General features: G+C 43.2%; 1 long non-coding RNA gene across 1 annotated transcript; it reads right to left on the bottom strand.

Annotated features, from left to right (window-relative positions):
• Positions 1-3,151: 3,151 nt before the first annotated feature.
• LOC133254839 (uncharacterized) lies at positions 3,152-10,556 on the bottom strand. The gene is made up of 2 exons (XR_009738785.1): positions 9,674-10,556; positions 3,152-3,410 (listed from the first exon to the last, which is right to left on the bottom strand). It is a non-coding gene; the product is annotated as an uncharacterized LOC133254839 (long non-coding RNA).
• Positions 10,557-14,465: the final 3,909 nt, after the last annotated feature.

Below are 14,465 nucleotides of genomic sequence, written 5' to 3'. Positions count from 1 at the left end.
GACATGGAACAACAGACTGGTTCCAAATTGAGAAAGGAGTACGTCAAGGCTGTATATTGTCACCCTGCTTATTTAACTTATATACAGAGTACATCATGAGAAATGCTGGGCTGGACAAAGCACAAGCTGGAATCAAGATTGTCGGGAGAAATATCAATAACCTCAGATATGCAGATGACACCACCCTTATGGCAGAAAGTAAAGAAGAACTAAAGAGCCTCTTGATGAAAGTGAAAGAGGAGAGTGAAAAAGTTGGCTTAAAGCTCAACATTCAGAAAACAAAGATCATGGCATCCGGGCCCACCACTTCATGGCAGATAGATGGAGAAACAGTGGAAACAGTGGCAGACTTTTTGAACTGTGGTGTTGGAGAAGACTCTTGAGAGTCCCTTGGACTGCAAGGAGATCCAACCAGTCCATCCTAAAGGAGATCAGTCCTGAATGTTCATTGGAAGGACTGATGATGCTGAAGCTGAAACTTCAATACTTTGGCCACCTGATGCAAAATACTGACTCATTTGAAAAGACCCTGATGCTGGGAAAGATTGAAGGTGAGAGGAGAAGGGGACGACAGAGGATGAGATGGTTGGATGGCATCACTGACTCAACTGACATGAGTTTGGGTAGGCTCTGGGAGATGGTGATGGACAGGGAGGCCTGGCATGCTGCAGTCCATAGGGTCTCAAAGAGTCGGACACGACTGAGCGACGGACCTGAACTGAAGATCACATGTTGTTGTTCAGTCGCTTAGTCTTGTCGCATACTGTGTGCCCCTCCTTCTCTCCTGCCTGGGGCTAGGCTGAGACTTTCTGCGTCACAGGAGGCATTCTGGAGATTTTGCAAGATCGACATTAAATTTACGCTCAGTTTAAGACGCTGCCCCCAGGCCCCATGATGCAGCCAGTCCCTGCTGAAAACCACCCTGTTCATCCATCAGGGTTCCCCAGAAACCACACTCTGCTGCTAGCCCTGGTGTCAGAGGGTAAAATGGGAACCGTAGGAAGTTCAGCAGGTTAAACCAAGCTCTGAAAGTACTCTTGATTCTCAGTCATCTAAGCTCAGGGGTGCAGAAGACGGTGTACAGCTTAAATCATCTGAGAAACATTCTAGCTATTTCTACAGAAGAGACGATACAGCCTCACATTCAAGGCACCTACAGCCCTCTCATGGATGCAGAATCCCTTTAAGAACATCTATAGGGTGACTTGGTAGTGGATGCAATTATAGAGCACAGAGAAAGAGAGGCTGAGGGGGCGGGAAGTTAAAAAGAATGCTGGAATGCAGTAGAACCTTTCAGGGAAAGGTTTCTAGAAGTAGTGAGTAGATTGCATAAAAATTAAAAATATTTTCTTGGTACAAGTTCAATACATGCCCATGACAAACAAATCAAAAAACACAGACAATAGACAAGCAAAGAAAGGGACTTTTTTTTTAAAAAAAAACCACCTACAATCTCGCCCACCCAAACACAACTTCTGTTAACACTCTCAACACCTTGACAACCAGATTTTGCAGGAGGCAATGTGCCAAGCTGGAGCACAGGTTGTGTGGAGGGCTGGGAAATGGCTGGGGGAGGAAGTGGTCCTGGCATTTTTTAGTCTATGCTGGAAGTGATAAGAAATCTATTTGATGGGATTAGGAGGTAGAAAGTTTAGGAAGAAGACTAAAAGAAGATCTCTCAGACCAGGAAGAGAGGAGAAACAGGCCGTAGTACCAAGGAGCCTATCTAAATAGTGACAGAATTAAAATACTCGTAACAGCAATAATAGCAAACATTTGTTGAGAGCTTACCACATATGAGACATTGTGCTAAGCACTTTATAGTCCCTCATCTTATTTAATTTTCATTTCACATAAAGCTTTTCCCAAGCTCATCAATGGATGTTTCTTTTTTTTTTTTTTTTGGCCATACCACACATCTTATGGGATCTTAGTTCCCCCACCAGGGATCTAATCACTGGACTGCCAGGCAATTCCTAACATTTCTTACAGAGTATTCTATAGGCTACCTGGGCAGGAGGAGAAGGAGACGACAGAGGATGAGATGGTTGGATAGCATCACCAACTCAATGGACATGAGTTTGAGCAAATTCTGGGAGTTGGTGATGGACAGAGAAGCCTGGTGTGCTGCAGTCCATGGGGTCACAAAGAGTCAGACACAATGGAGTGACTGATATGAACTGAACTGTCCCATGGTTAGGCCCCATGGTGTTTGTTAGATTTGTTTGTGCCATAGTTTGATTGCAGGTCATCTCCAGACCGAAATTTTCAAGTCACGGTCACAAGTGAGCTTGCCCAGAAAATTACTATAAAATGGGGGATGCCCACAGCTATCTTCTGAGTAACCCACAGTCCTGTTGCCTTCCCAAAGTGCTCTAAGGGTGAGACAGACTGAGCAAGAGCCCAGCCTAAGACATGAGGCCTGTGGGCTCTACAGGCCCTCACTGTCCTTGGATTCAGTTCAGTTCAGTCGTTCAATCATGTCCTACTCTTTGCAGACACACAAAGGACTCTTTGTCCTTGGGTTAATCATCCCATAACCCAACAGCCTAGAATGAGCCTGTGGCAGGAGGTGTGCTGGCCTCAAGGCAACGAGAAGGTAAGTGCAGGACAAACATTCAACAGCACCTGGGGATCCGGGGACAGCATCAAGACTGGGAGAACAGGCTGATAAGGGAAGGTTGGGAGGAAAGAGCCCGCACCCTAGTGTTGGTCCTTATAGCTTCATGTGGCCTGAGCCAAGTCCTCTGGGCTCTCAGGGCCCTTATCTCTCACATTAGGGAGTTGGCCTTAATGATCTCAAAGGTCTTTCAGCTCTGGGCAGGAAAACACTATCTCAACCCAAGGGGCATGTGCTGCTGCTTTTGTTTACCTCTGGGACAAGTCCAGAAGCTCCATGCTGCCTGGAGGACTGGGGCAGATACAGGCTGACAGGACCTCCTGGCCACAAGAAGGGTGACCGCCATGGAGGAGGTGGGGAAGACCAGCAGTTGCTCCAGCCCTGAGTTGGTTACCAGTGCCTCCCAGCTCCAAAATTTTATCTCACTTGATCCTCCCCATTCCCCAGGGAAGTTAGGGAGCCCCAGGCGTGACCACAAGGCAGAGACGGAAAGAATGCTTATGGGAATGGGAATGTATTTTTTTTACCATTTTTCTTTTTTTTTTTCTTTTTAAACTTTACATAATTGTATTTTTAAGAACACCCAGGTAGGAAAGGAGCAGCTGGCTTCCCAGGTTCTCAATTCCAGGCTGTGAGGCAGGTTTCACAAATTATGAAGTGAGTTTTTGCAGCAGCTCTAAGGACCCACCTTCTTTCTCCTTGACTCATTCTCATTGGCTGGCTGGCTGCCACTCACCATGGAGTCAGCTCTCCTATTGGGCTGAGTTCACCCTCGTCATCTCTGAAGTACCTGTGACAAGAAAACTGGGATATTAATTCACTTGCTGTTTTTTTCCATTGCCTTCTCTTTTCAGGCAGGCATTGCTAATCAGGCTTTTTGTTTTTTCTTGTCTTAAGAATTCTTGCAGAACAGAAAGCAAAAGCTCCTTGAAGCTAATAGATCTTCCTGTCTGGGTAAAAGCCCTGGCTCATTGAGGAGATGATGCAGATATACAGAAGGAGAAGGGGTTGGGAGTAGGAAGAAGGAGGGCTTTGAAGGAAAAGGAAAGGAAACAAGAGAGACAGGAAACCAGAAAGATGGAAAAAGATAAGCAAATAAAAACAAACTCTGATTATGATAACACATTCCAGGGTCCTGGGTAAGGGCCAGATCTCAAGAGCACATGAGGCCTTAGGTATGAGTTGCTCAGACGTGTCCAACTCTTTTTGACTTCATGGACTGTAGCCTGCCAAGCAAGAATACTGGAATAGGTAGTCATGCTCTTCAGGGATCTTCCCAACCCAGGGATCTAACAGGGGTCGCCTGCACACTGTGGGCAGATTCTTTACCATATGAGCCACCAGACAAGCCCCATTGAATTTCCAATATCACCAAAGATTTCTGAGCTGCAAGTGTGACTCAAAAACAACAAAGTCACCAAACTAGAAGAGACCTGAGGCATCAGAGAACACTCATTATAGACTATTAGCTGATGAGTGGATGGGACACCTCTACACTCACACCCAATTGTGCACTATCTTTCAGGGGCTTGAGCCCCCAAAGTGACAGATTAATCTGCCCACTGAACAGGATTGGGGGTTCAGAATCAGGTTTACTTTGATTAAAGATTTAAAAAAAAAAAAAAAGCAGAGGAATATACTATCCTTAGCTCAGTTAGGTTATAAAGTAGGAGTCACATCCTGACATGCATAGAAACATGAATGACCCCATTGTCCTGGCAAAGATACCAGTTACATCACCTTAATACCCCAGTCTTATTAGCTCTAAGCTCCCATCAGCTAAGGGAGAAATTATAGTCCCAGGCTCTGTTGGTTGGGATGCTCTAGCCACAAGTAATAGTATTCTCTTGCTGCAAATAAAGGAAAACTCAGATTCAAACATGTAAAGAAAAAAAAAATGTAAAGAAATATACTGTATCACTAATGAGAATTAGAAGTAGTGGGTTCCAGCTGTAGTATAAGGTGTACTCAAGGTGTAAAGGACTCAGGTTGTCTTCATGTCTCTGTTTTGCTGTCATCAAGATGTTGGTTTTATCCTCCAGCAGGCTCCCTAGGTGGTAATAAGAGGCCTTCATCAGACACAATAACATCCCAAGGAAGCAAAGCACACTCTTCCCATGGCTGCTTCTTAGGAGCATGGAAACTTTCCAAAGATCCCCTGTAGAATTCCTTTCATGTCTCATCAGGCAGAATTGGGTACATTCCTACACTTAAACTGATATTTGGCAAGGGGAATGGGATTGCCATCGTTGGCTTGAAGGGAAGCTCAAGAGTCCACCACAAAGAATACTAATCAAGTACTTCACACCTTCCAAAGGCAGGCTTGCCCACTGTGAAGTCAGACAGATATAGTTTATCTGGGATCATTCTTAATTTATGTTAAATGCTTTCTTGGGGACCCTAGCATCCCCTTTTAAAGCCTGGAAGGCACTCAGATTTGCTTATCCATTTCTGAACCCCACATGCGAGTGCTGCTCAAGTTTCCTTTCCCTAGAGATTCTTCAGAAGAAACAGCTCCTTAGAGGAACATAATGTCTCAGGAGAAGGGTGACTCATACTCTATATGCCAGAGAAATCTAACTTCAGATCTGGCTCAGTCAAAACCTCCAGCTTGGGCTCTAGACCTTCTGTTACCTTTTACCTCCAGGGGAGCATAGAGGTGGCTGGTGGCTGTTGGGCCACCAGTAATACATGCTGCATGAGCCATGGCAGCCACATTGAGAAGAGACTAGTTGTGCTGTTTTTCTCAGAGGAAGGCTGTGTATTTGGCATCATAGTTTCCCCTTCCAGTTACTTAGAATTTTGATATTAACCCTACTTTATGTAAGAGGAAAATGAGGCACAGACTAGTTGTGCTTAATGTCACTCAGCTAATTAAGTGGCAGTGCTAGGAACATTCTTGTTTGAGGCTTTCTATGGACATATGTTTTCCTTTCTCTTGGGTAAATGCCTAGAAATTGAATTGCTGGCTTGGAGTATGTGCATGTCTTACTATGAGAAATCGCTGAGCTGTTTTCCAAAATCACATATGAGTGCTCCAGTTGCTCCACATCCTCATCAACATTTGGTGTTGTCGAGTTTTAATTTTAACTATTCAGTAGGTGTGTATTTGTTTTAATTTGCATTTCCTGCTGACGACAGAGGAGCCTGGTGGGCTGCCGTCTATGGGGTCACACAGAGTCGGACACAACTGAAGCGACTTAGCAGCAGCAGCAGCAGCAGCAGCAGTGATGTTAAGCACTTTTTAATGTGCTTACCAGCCATCTGTACATCTTCTTTTGTGAAGTGTTGGCTATGTTTTTTAAATTGGATGACTTTTTTTCTATTATTCAGTTGTAAGAAAGTTTTATATTTTGCTAATAACATTTTTTTGTTTTGCATATACTTTCTTCCAGTCTATGTTTTGCCTATTCATTTTCTTAAGGGTGCAGAAATTTTAAAATTTGATGCAATCTAATAGGTTTTTTTTTCTTTTATGTTTATTGTTTTCTGTAAGCTGTTTTAAAAATTTTTTTTGCCTTCTCCAAGGTTGTGAAGATATTTTCTCATGTTCTTTTCCAGAAGATTTATAGAGTAGTTTTTACATTTAGGTCTATGACCTACCTCAAATGAATGCTTGTGTATGGTGTGAATTAAGGATCAAGTTCATTTTTCAAATGGAAATCCAGTTCTTCCAGAACTATTTGTTAAAAGACTATCATTTTCCCATTAAAGTGAGTTGGCAACATTGTAAACAAATTTAGCATTGTAAAAAAAAAAAAAACTTAGCCATTTTAATGTAAGTCTTTTTCTCTACTCTTTTCAACTTTGGTCTATATGACTGTTCTTATCCCAATATCCTACTCTCTTGAATACTGTAGCTTTGTAATAGATTTTTAATTCAGGTAGCTTGAGTTCCCTATCTTCATTCTTTTTCAGAATTGTTTTAATTATTCTAGATCCTTTGCTTTCTCACATATTTTAGAATTTCTTTTTTCAATTTCTACCTTAAAAAAAAAAACACCAACAACTCTGCTAGGACTTTGGGATATATTGAGGTAGGTTAAGTGTAAAATGAAAAGCCTACAGTGTTTTCCTTCCTATGTGGAGAAAAACCCAGTTCTTCCTTATGACATCTTTCCTTCCTTTACCTCTCACACAGAGCAGGTCCCTTCCAGCCCTGATCTTTTATAACTCTTCAGTCTACAAGAGGGTATTGAAGCAGGAGCAATAACAGCCTTCAGTTTGTTAGGCTGAGTGCAGAGATTGAATCCTTAGCCCAAGTTTTTGATCCAACCAGTCGGTCAGATTTCTAGGGGCAGAGTGGTCATCAAAGGCCTAGTGGCCCGTGAAGTAGACGTTAGAGGAAGATGGAGACCAAGTTTGTCCTCCTTCCTCCTGGATGAGCTGTGTAGAAATAACAACTTTCTCAAGATTTTGAGTTCATACCCCCAAGGATTCTGTACTCAGTCCCAACATGTGTAAGGTTTTCCCATAAAAGAAATTCTCTGTGACACCAGGTGGGTGTCCTACAATTCACCTCTGACACTATCTACCTGGAGATAGGGTCAGATTCTATGGGTTAATGGCTTGGTTCTACAAAACTGCCCTGCCCGCCTCCTTCCCTCCACTTCACCCAGGTTCAAGGTTGTTCAGGTTATCACCTGGGCTTCTGATCAACTGGCTCACACTGGAGAAAATAGAACATTAGATGAATTATTGTAGCTAGATTGGAGGTTCCAGTGACCCCCACCTTGGGTTTGATTAATTTCTTAGAGTGGCTCATTGAACTCAGAGAAACTTTTTACTCACTCGATTATCAGTTTATTCTAGAAGGGTATAACAGAAACAGCCAGATGGAAGAGATGCTTTGGGCAAAGACTGTGCCCTCTGAGTTAGCCACTCTCCCCTCTTCTCCAGGTGTTCACCAACCCAGAAGTTCTCCAAGCCCCATCCTTACTGAAGTGTTATGGGAATTTCATTACAAAGCCATGCTTGATTAAATCTTTGGCCACTGGAGACTGAACTCAATCGTCAGCCCTTCTCCACTCCCTAGAGATCAGGGAGTACAACTGAAAATGCCAACTCTGTAATCACTTGATTGGTTACCCTGGCAACAAGCCCCATCCTAAGGCTATCTAGGGGCTTTCCAAAAGTCTAATAAAGACTTTTTTGCTCTCTTCACAAAAACTTCAAATAGTTTTAGGAACTCTGTGCCAGGAACCTGGAGGAAGACCAAATATATATTTCTTATCACAAATCACAACTCACTTCCACCTTAGAATATTTCTCTGCTGGTGTATCAATCCTCTTCAACTTCTCCTCTGTCACGAAAGAGAAGGATCCCTCCACGTTTTAAGAGCTAACTTCTCTCCCAAACTTCTGATCCCGTCTCAGTCTGACTTTTCTGTTCCTTCTCCAGGATTTCAAACCTTCCTTCTGAAGTGACCTCTGCCCTGTCTTCAAGCATTCCTGCATTTTTAAAAATCCTGAATCAAGTTCAAATTACCCTTAGTGTCCATTTCACTCCTGCCTTCCCCTTCCAGGATTCTCTCTAGTTTTATGTGACTGCTGCCTTCCTTTCTCACATATCTGTTCATTTCTTAAATCCTTGTAGTAGAAGGCCCACCCTTTATCAAATGTTATGCATCATCTGCAACTGACCAAACCTCGTGCCTCATCAGCCCTCAGTTTCTCCTCTCTGGGACACTGTGTCCAGGAGGCTTTCTTTGTCTCCTTCATAGACCTCTCTCTTTTCCTGTGACTCCCCTCTCCCTGATCTGCTGCTTCTCCTTCCTTTATAACCATTCCCATCATTGTTTCTTGGTCATAGAGAGATTACAAGCCACCAGACAAACAGCCCCAACTTACCATCTGCAAATCTGAAAATTCATCACATGTCTGATCAAAAAGGAATATTTGTCTCTTTCCTGACCTGCAGCAGATCCTCCATCTAGAAGGGAATCCCATCCCTTCACACCACCTCAGGGACCTTTCTCAAAAAATTAGCCTCTTTTGTTCTTGAATCTTAAATGTTGCTGCTATTCTTTCCCACCTTCAAGAAAACATTGTTGGACTGCCCTGGTAGTAGAGTGGTTAAGAATCTTCCCGCCAGTCCAGGGAGCACCAGTTCAGTCCGTGATCCGAGAGGATCCCACATGCCGCACACCAACTAGGCCCGCGCGCCCCAGCTACTTGAGCCTGTGCTCTAGAGCCCCCAAAACGCACCTACTGAAGCCCACACTTGTGTTCCACAACAATGAGAGGCCCACACCCCGAAACTAAAGAGTAGCCCCTGCTCTCCCAGAACTAGAGAAAGCCTCTGCACACAGCAACAAAGACCCAATGCAGCCAAAAATCAATGATTCTTTTTAAAAAAGAAAACGTTGTCACCATTTCTTTCTGTTTTTCAAAATTGTCTTGTTTTTACTTCCTTTTATACTTACTTCACTATCAAACTTCTGAGTTATGTGTTCCCACTGTCTCCCCTTAGACCCTTTCTGATCATTCCTCAGTCCTCTGAAACATGGCTTTTGCTTCCAATGTGTCGGTAAAAATAACCTCACCAAAGTTTACCAGCGACCTCTTTGTGGCCACAGCTTTTGGTTCCTCGTGGTTCTCTTGACTTCTTGACAGTACTGACATTGCTCACTGCTTCCTCCTCATTTTTGCCTTCCCCTGCCCTCCCCATGACCACGCCCGCTCTGAAGGCTGCTTCCCTTCTGTACCCAACAAACATCTCTCCTCCCACGCGGTGGCAGTGGCCCCCCTCAGGTTCCGTCCTGGGCCTCATCCTTTCCTCACTTCCCCTGAGTGATCTTGTCTACTCCTCCACTGCACACATATTTATTGAGCACCCACTCTAAGTCAGATCAGTACTGATTTAAGCCCTGGGGGTAAAACAAGTCCCTGTTCTTGCAGATTTGACATTTGCCAGGGGTGTCAATTCCATCCTGATACTGGTGACACAAAACCCTGCTCTCTGTCTCTCTTTTGCCCATTTGGTCTGCTTGGCTATTCCATGCCACCTCAGACTCAGTATTTCCAAAACTGAATTTTTCATCCTTAGCCTACCTCCAGTTTCTCCTCTTGTCTCAGCTACACAAGTCAGAAGGTGCTTGTCATCTATGTTCATCACCATCTTTGAGTCTTCATTTTCCTTCTTCTCCTAAACCTGATCTGTAACCAAGTCCTGTCAATTATACCTTTGAATCCTCCAATATACCTCTGAAATCCATGCCTGACACCATGACTCACTCTTCCTTGATTCCTAACAGTCTAGTCTTGATCACTTTCATGCCCCATCCCACCTTCAATACATTGTCTACATCATGACCACTGCTACTGCTAAGTTACTTCAGTCGTGTCCGACTCTGTGTGACCTCATAGACGGCAGCCCACCAGGCTCCTCTGTCCCTGGGATTCTCCAGGCAAGAACACTGGAGTGGGTTGCCATTTCCTTCTCCAATGCAGGAAAGTGAAAAGTGAAAGTGAAGTCGCTCAGTCATGTCTGACTCTTAGCAACCCCATGGACTGCAGCCCACCAGGCTCCTCCATCCATGGGATTTTCCAGGCAAGAGTACTGGAGTGGGGTGCTCTGGTCACATGACCTCTCTGTTTAAAACTCCTCGTTGCCCTTAAGATAACAGCCAACCCCTTTAACGTGGCCCAGAGAGCTCCTGCTTACCTGTCAATCTCATGTCTCCCCATTATCAGCATCCCTCTCAACTCTTCTGTCACATAAGCTTTTTCCTTCAGTGACCTGACTTTTTCTTTCAGTGACCTGGATGTGCCGTGCTTTCTCATGCCTCTCAGCCTCCCTTAGCCTGAAACACTTCCCCATGCCTGACCTCCGCCCCTTCTCCTGGCTAACTCTGACTTACTCCAGTCTTAGTTTAAATGTCACCTCTAGAATACTTGCCTTAAAATCTCTGGTCTGTGGTAGTTCCCCACCTCTGCCACCCTATCCTATTTACCCTATTATGACTTTCTGATTTTTTTTCGGCATGTTGAAAAAGTTTAATACACGTTTTATTAAAATAAAAAATTATAATTACTGATGATAATAATTATTAGTGAAATTAAATTATAATAAATATTAATATAATTATATTTCCTTGTGGGTTTTGGCAAGAAGTACATCAAAGGACAGAATATGTATAAATACCTGCTAGAGATCAGAGCAAAATTCACAGACAAGGAATGGCAGATTTATGATTACAACATTATGTTATTTTGCTGACAGTTGTAACATTGTTGTTCAGTCACTAGATTTTCTGACTTGTTTTGTTATTTTCCATGTCCTTCTTTCCGTTAGAATCTAAGCCATGAGATCAAGGCAAGGGTAAGGCCTATGTCACTCATGTTTGTTGTATTCCCAACTTGTAGAAAATACCAGTCCACACATATTTGTCAAGTGAATGAATAATTTCTTGCCTTCCTCCTCCTACCATCTAAATGCAGACATGCTTAAGAATCATATTTCTGAGATTTATTCAATTTCCTTCTTTATATTCCTTTGATTCCTATGATTTCAATGGTCATGTCAGTGTGAAGTCTCCAATCCACGCACAGGCTGGTATCACTCAGATCCACATCTGCATTTCCAACATTATGCTAAACATTTATGCTTGGAGGGTTTTTCAACATCTCAGATGTGCGCTGAGTTGCTCAGTCATGTCCAGCACTTTGCAACCCCATGGACTAAGGCCCGCCAGGTTGGCCCTGGGATGCTCCAGGCAAGAATACTAGAGTGGGTTGGCATTTCCTTCTCCAGATAAATGATACACAACATTAAAAACATGCAGAGATACATATTCAAGGATGTATAATGCATCATTGTCTATAATATTGGAAAATTGAAAACAACCCAAATGCCTATCAAAAGAGAATTGGTAAACAAATTACAACTGGAGAGCCTTCAGTTCAATTCAGTCACTCAGTCATGTCTGACTCTTTGCGACCCCATGGACTGCAGCACACCAGGCTTCTCTGTCCATCACCAACTCCTGAAGCCTACTCAAACTCCACATCAGTGATGCCATCCAACCATCTCATCCTCTGTTGTTCCCTTCTCCTCCTGCCTTCAATCTTTCCCAGCATCAAGGTCTTTTCCAGTGAGTCAGTTCTTCACATCAGCTGGCCAAAGTATTGGAGTTTCAGCTTCAGCATCAGTCCTTCCAATGAATATTCAGGACTGATTTCCTTTAGGATGGACTGGTTGGATCTCCTTGAAGTCCAAGGGACTCTCAAGAGTCTTCTCCAACACCACAGTTCAAAAGCATCAATTCTTCAGTGCTCAGCTTTCTTTATAGTCCAACTCTCACATCCAAACGTGACTACTCGAAAAACCATAGTCTTGACTAGACAGACCTTTGTTGGTAAAGTAATGTCTCTGCTTTTTAGAGCCTTAGAAAGACTAAAAAAGACTCATATATTAATGTGAAAAGATATATCTGATATTCTGTTAAGTTAAAAAGGAGGCTTCAGAATAATAAGTATGGTTTAGTTTCATCTTATTCGGTTATGCAACATGCATTTATTGAACACCTGCTATGTGCCAGTTTCTGTTCCAAGCTGGGGATGCTCAGAGGACAAGACACTTCTTTTTTCTCACAGAGCTTTCTAGACAAGCTACGCGCGTGCACACACACACACACACACACACACACATATAGTATTTCAGGGCTTCCCAGGTGGCTCAGTGGTAAGGAATCTGCCTTCAATGTAGGAGACATAGCTTCGATCCCTGGGTCAGGAAGATCCCCTGGAGAAGGTAATGGCAACCTACTCTATCCTTGCCTGGGAAATCCCATGGACAGAGGAGTCTGGCGGGCTATAGGACTTGAGGTCACAAAGAGTCGAACACAGCGTAGCAACTGAGCACCCACATATTGTATCCGGTAATGATGAGTGCTAGGAAAAAACTTGGAAAACTCAGCAGTGGCCACAGGACTGGAAAAGGTCAGTTTTCATTCCAATTCCAAAGGAAGGCAATGCCAAAGAATGTTCAAACAACCACACAATTGCACTCATTTCACACACTAGCAAAGTAATGTTCAAAATCCTTCAACCTAGGCTTTAACAGTAGGTGAACTGAGAATTTTCAGATGTGTAAGCTGGATTTATAAAAGGCAGAGGAACCAGATAGCAAATTACCAACATCTGTTGGATCATTGAAAAAGCAAGAGAATTCCAGAAAAACATCTACTTCTACTTCATTGCCTATGGTAAAACCTTTGACTGTGTAGATCACAACAAACTGTGGAAAATTCTTAAAGAGATAGGAGTACCAGACCACCTTACCTGACTCCTGAGAAATCTGTATGCAGGTCAAAAAGCAACAGTTAGAACCGGACATGAAACAACGGACTGGTTCCAAATTGGGAAAGAAATACATCAAGGCTGTATATTGTCATTCTGCTTATTTAACTTATTTGGAGAGTACATCATGGAAAATGCCAGGCTGGATGAAGCATAAACTGGAATCAAGATTTCCAGAAGAAATATCAATAACCTCAGTTATGCAGATGACACCACCTTTATGGCAGAAAGTGAAGAGGAATTAAAGAGCTTCTTGATGAAGGTGAAAGAGGAGAGTGAAAAAGCTGGCTTAAAACTCAACATTCAAAAAACAAAGATCATGGCATCTAGTTCCATCTTCATGGCAAATAGAAGGGAAAACAGCAGAAACTGTGACAGTGACGGACTTTATTTTCTTGGGTTCTAAAATCACTGCAGACGGTGACTACAGCCAGGAAATTAAAAGATGCTTGCTCCTTGGAAGAAAAGCAATGACAAACAGAAGCAGCGTATTAAAAGGCAGAGACATTGCTTTGCCTACAAAGATCTGTCTAGTCAAAGCTGTGGTTTTTCCAGTAGTCATGTACAGATGTGAGAGCTGGACAATAAAAAAGGCTCAGCATCAAAGAACTGATGCCTTGGAACTGTGGTGTTGGAGAAGACTCTTGACAGTCCCTTGGACAGCAAGGAGATCCAACCAGTCCATTCTAAAGGAAATCAACCCGGAATGTTCACTGAAAGGACTGATGCTGAAGCTGAAGCTCCAATACTTTGACCACCTGATGTGAACAGCTGACTCATTGGAAAAGACCCTGATGCTGGGAAAGATTGAAGGCAGGAGGAGAAGGGGACGACAGAGGATGAGATGGTTGGATGGCATCATTGACTCAGTTGACATGAGTTTGAGCAAACTCAAGGAAATGGTGAAAGACAGGGAAGCCTGGCGTGTTGCAGTCCACGGGGACACAAGGAGCTGGACACGACTGAGGGACTGAACAACAACAACAATGAAAAAATGTCTGTGTTATTTTAGGTAGAGTGATCAGTGAAGGACCCTCTAGAATGGTAACATTTGAGCAGACACCTGAAAGAATCTTGTGAACATATGGGGAAAGGACATTCCAATCAGGGGGATTAGCCAACATAAAGCGGGGAGTAGTGGCACGTGTAGCTGGCTCTAGAAGCAAGAAGGAGCCCTCTGCAACTGGAGCAAAGTGAAGCACGGGAGAGTGGGACCTGGGACCACAGAGGCCACCTGCGGCCAGGCCGGACAAGGTTCTGGAATCCATTCTAAGTATGACAGAAAGTCCATCTTTGGAGGTGTGCATGTTACAACATGTTAGTGTTTCACATGTTGAAACACTAAAAACATTTTTAAAGTTTTAAAACTATATACCAAACTGTTATCAGAAAATATTTCCAGGACATGGGATTGCAGGAGACTTTCATTTTCAAAACCATAACCTCATGTTGTGTTTTACAGTGTGTTTTATAATGAGTATATATAAATTTGGTAATCAGAAAAAAAATGATGATTTAAAAAATTTGTGCCAACTCTTTGCCT

This window comes from Bos javanicus, chromosome 10, assembly GCF_032452875.1.
Source record: "Bos javanicus breed banteng chromosome 10, ARS-OSU_banteng_1.0, whole genome shotgun sequence".
NCBI lineage: Eukaryota > Metazoa > Chordata > Mammalia > Artiodactyla > Bovidae > Bos > Bos javanicus.
The sequence above is the reverse complement of the archived record's forward strand: the minus strand, read 5'-3'. Positions and strand labels throughout refer to the sequence as shown.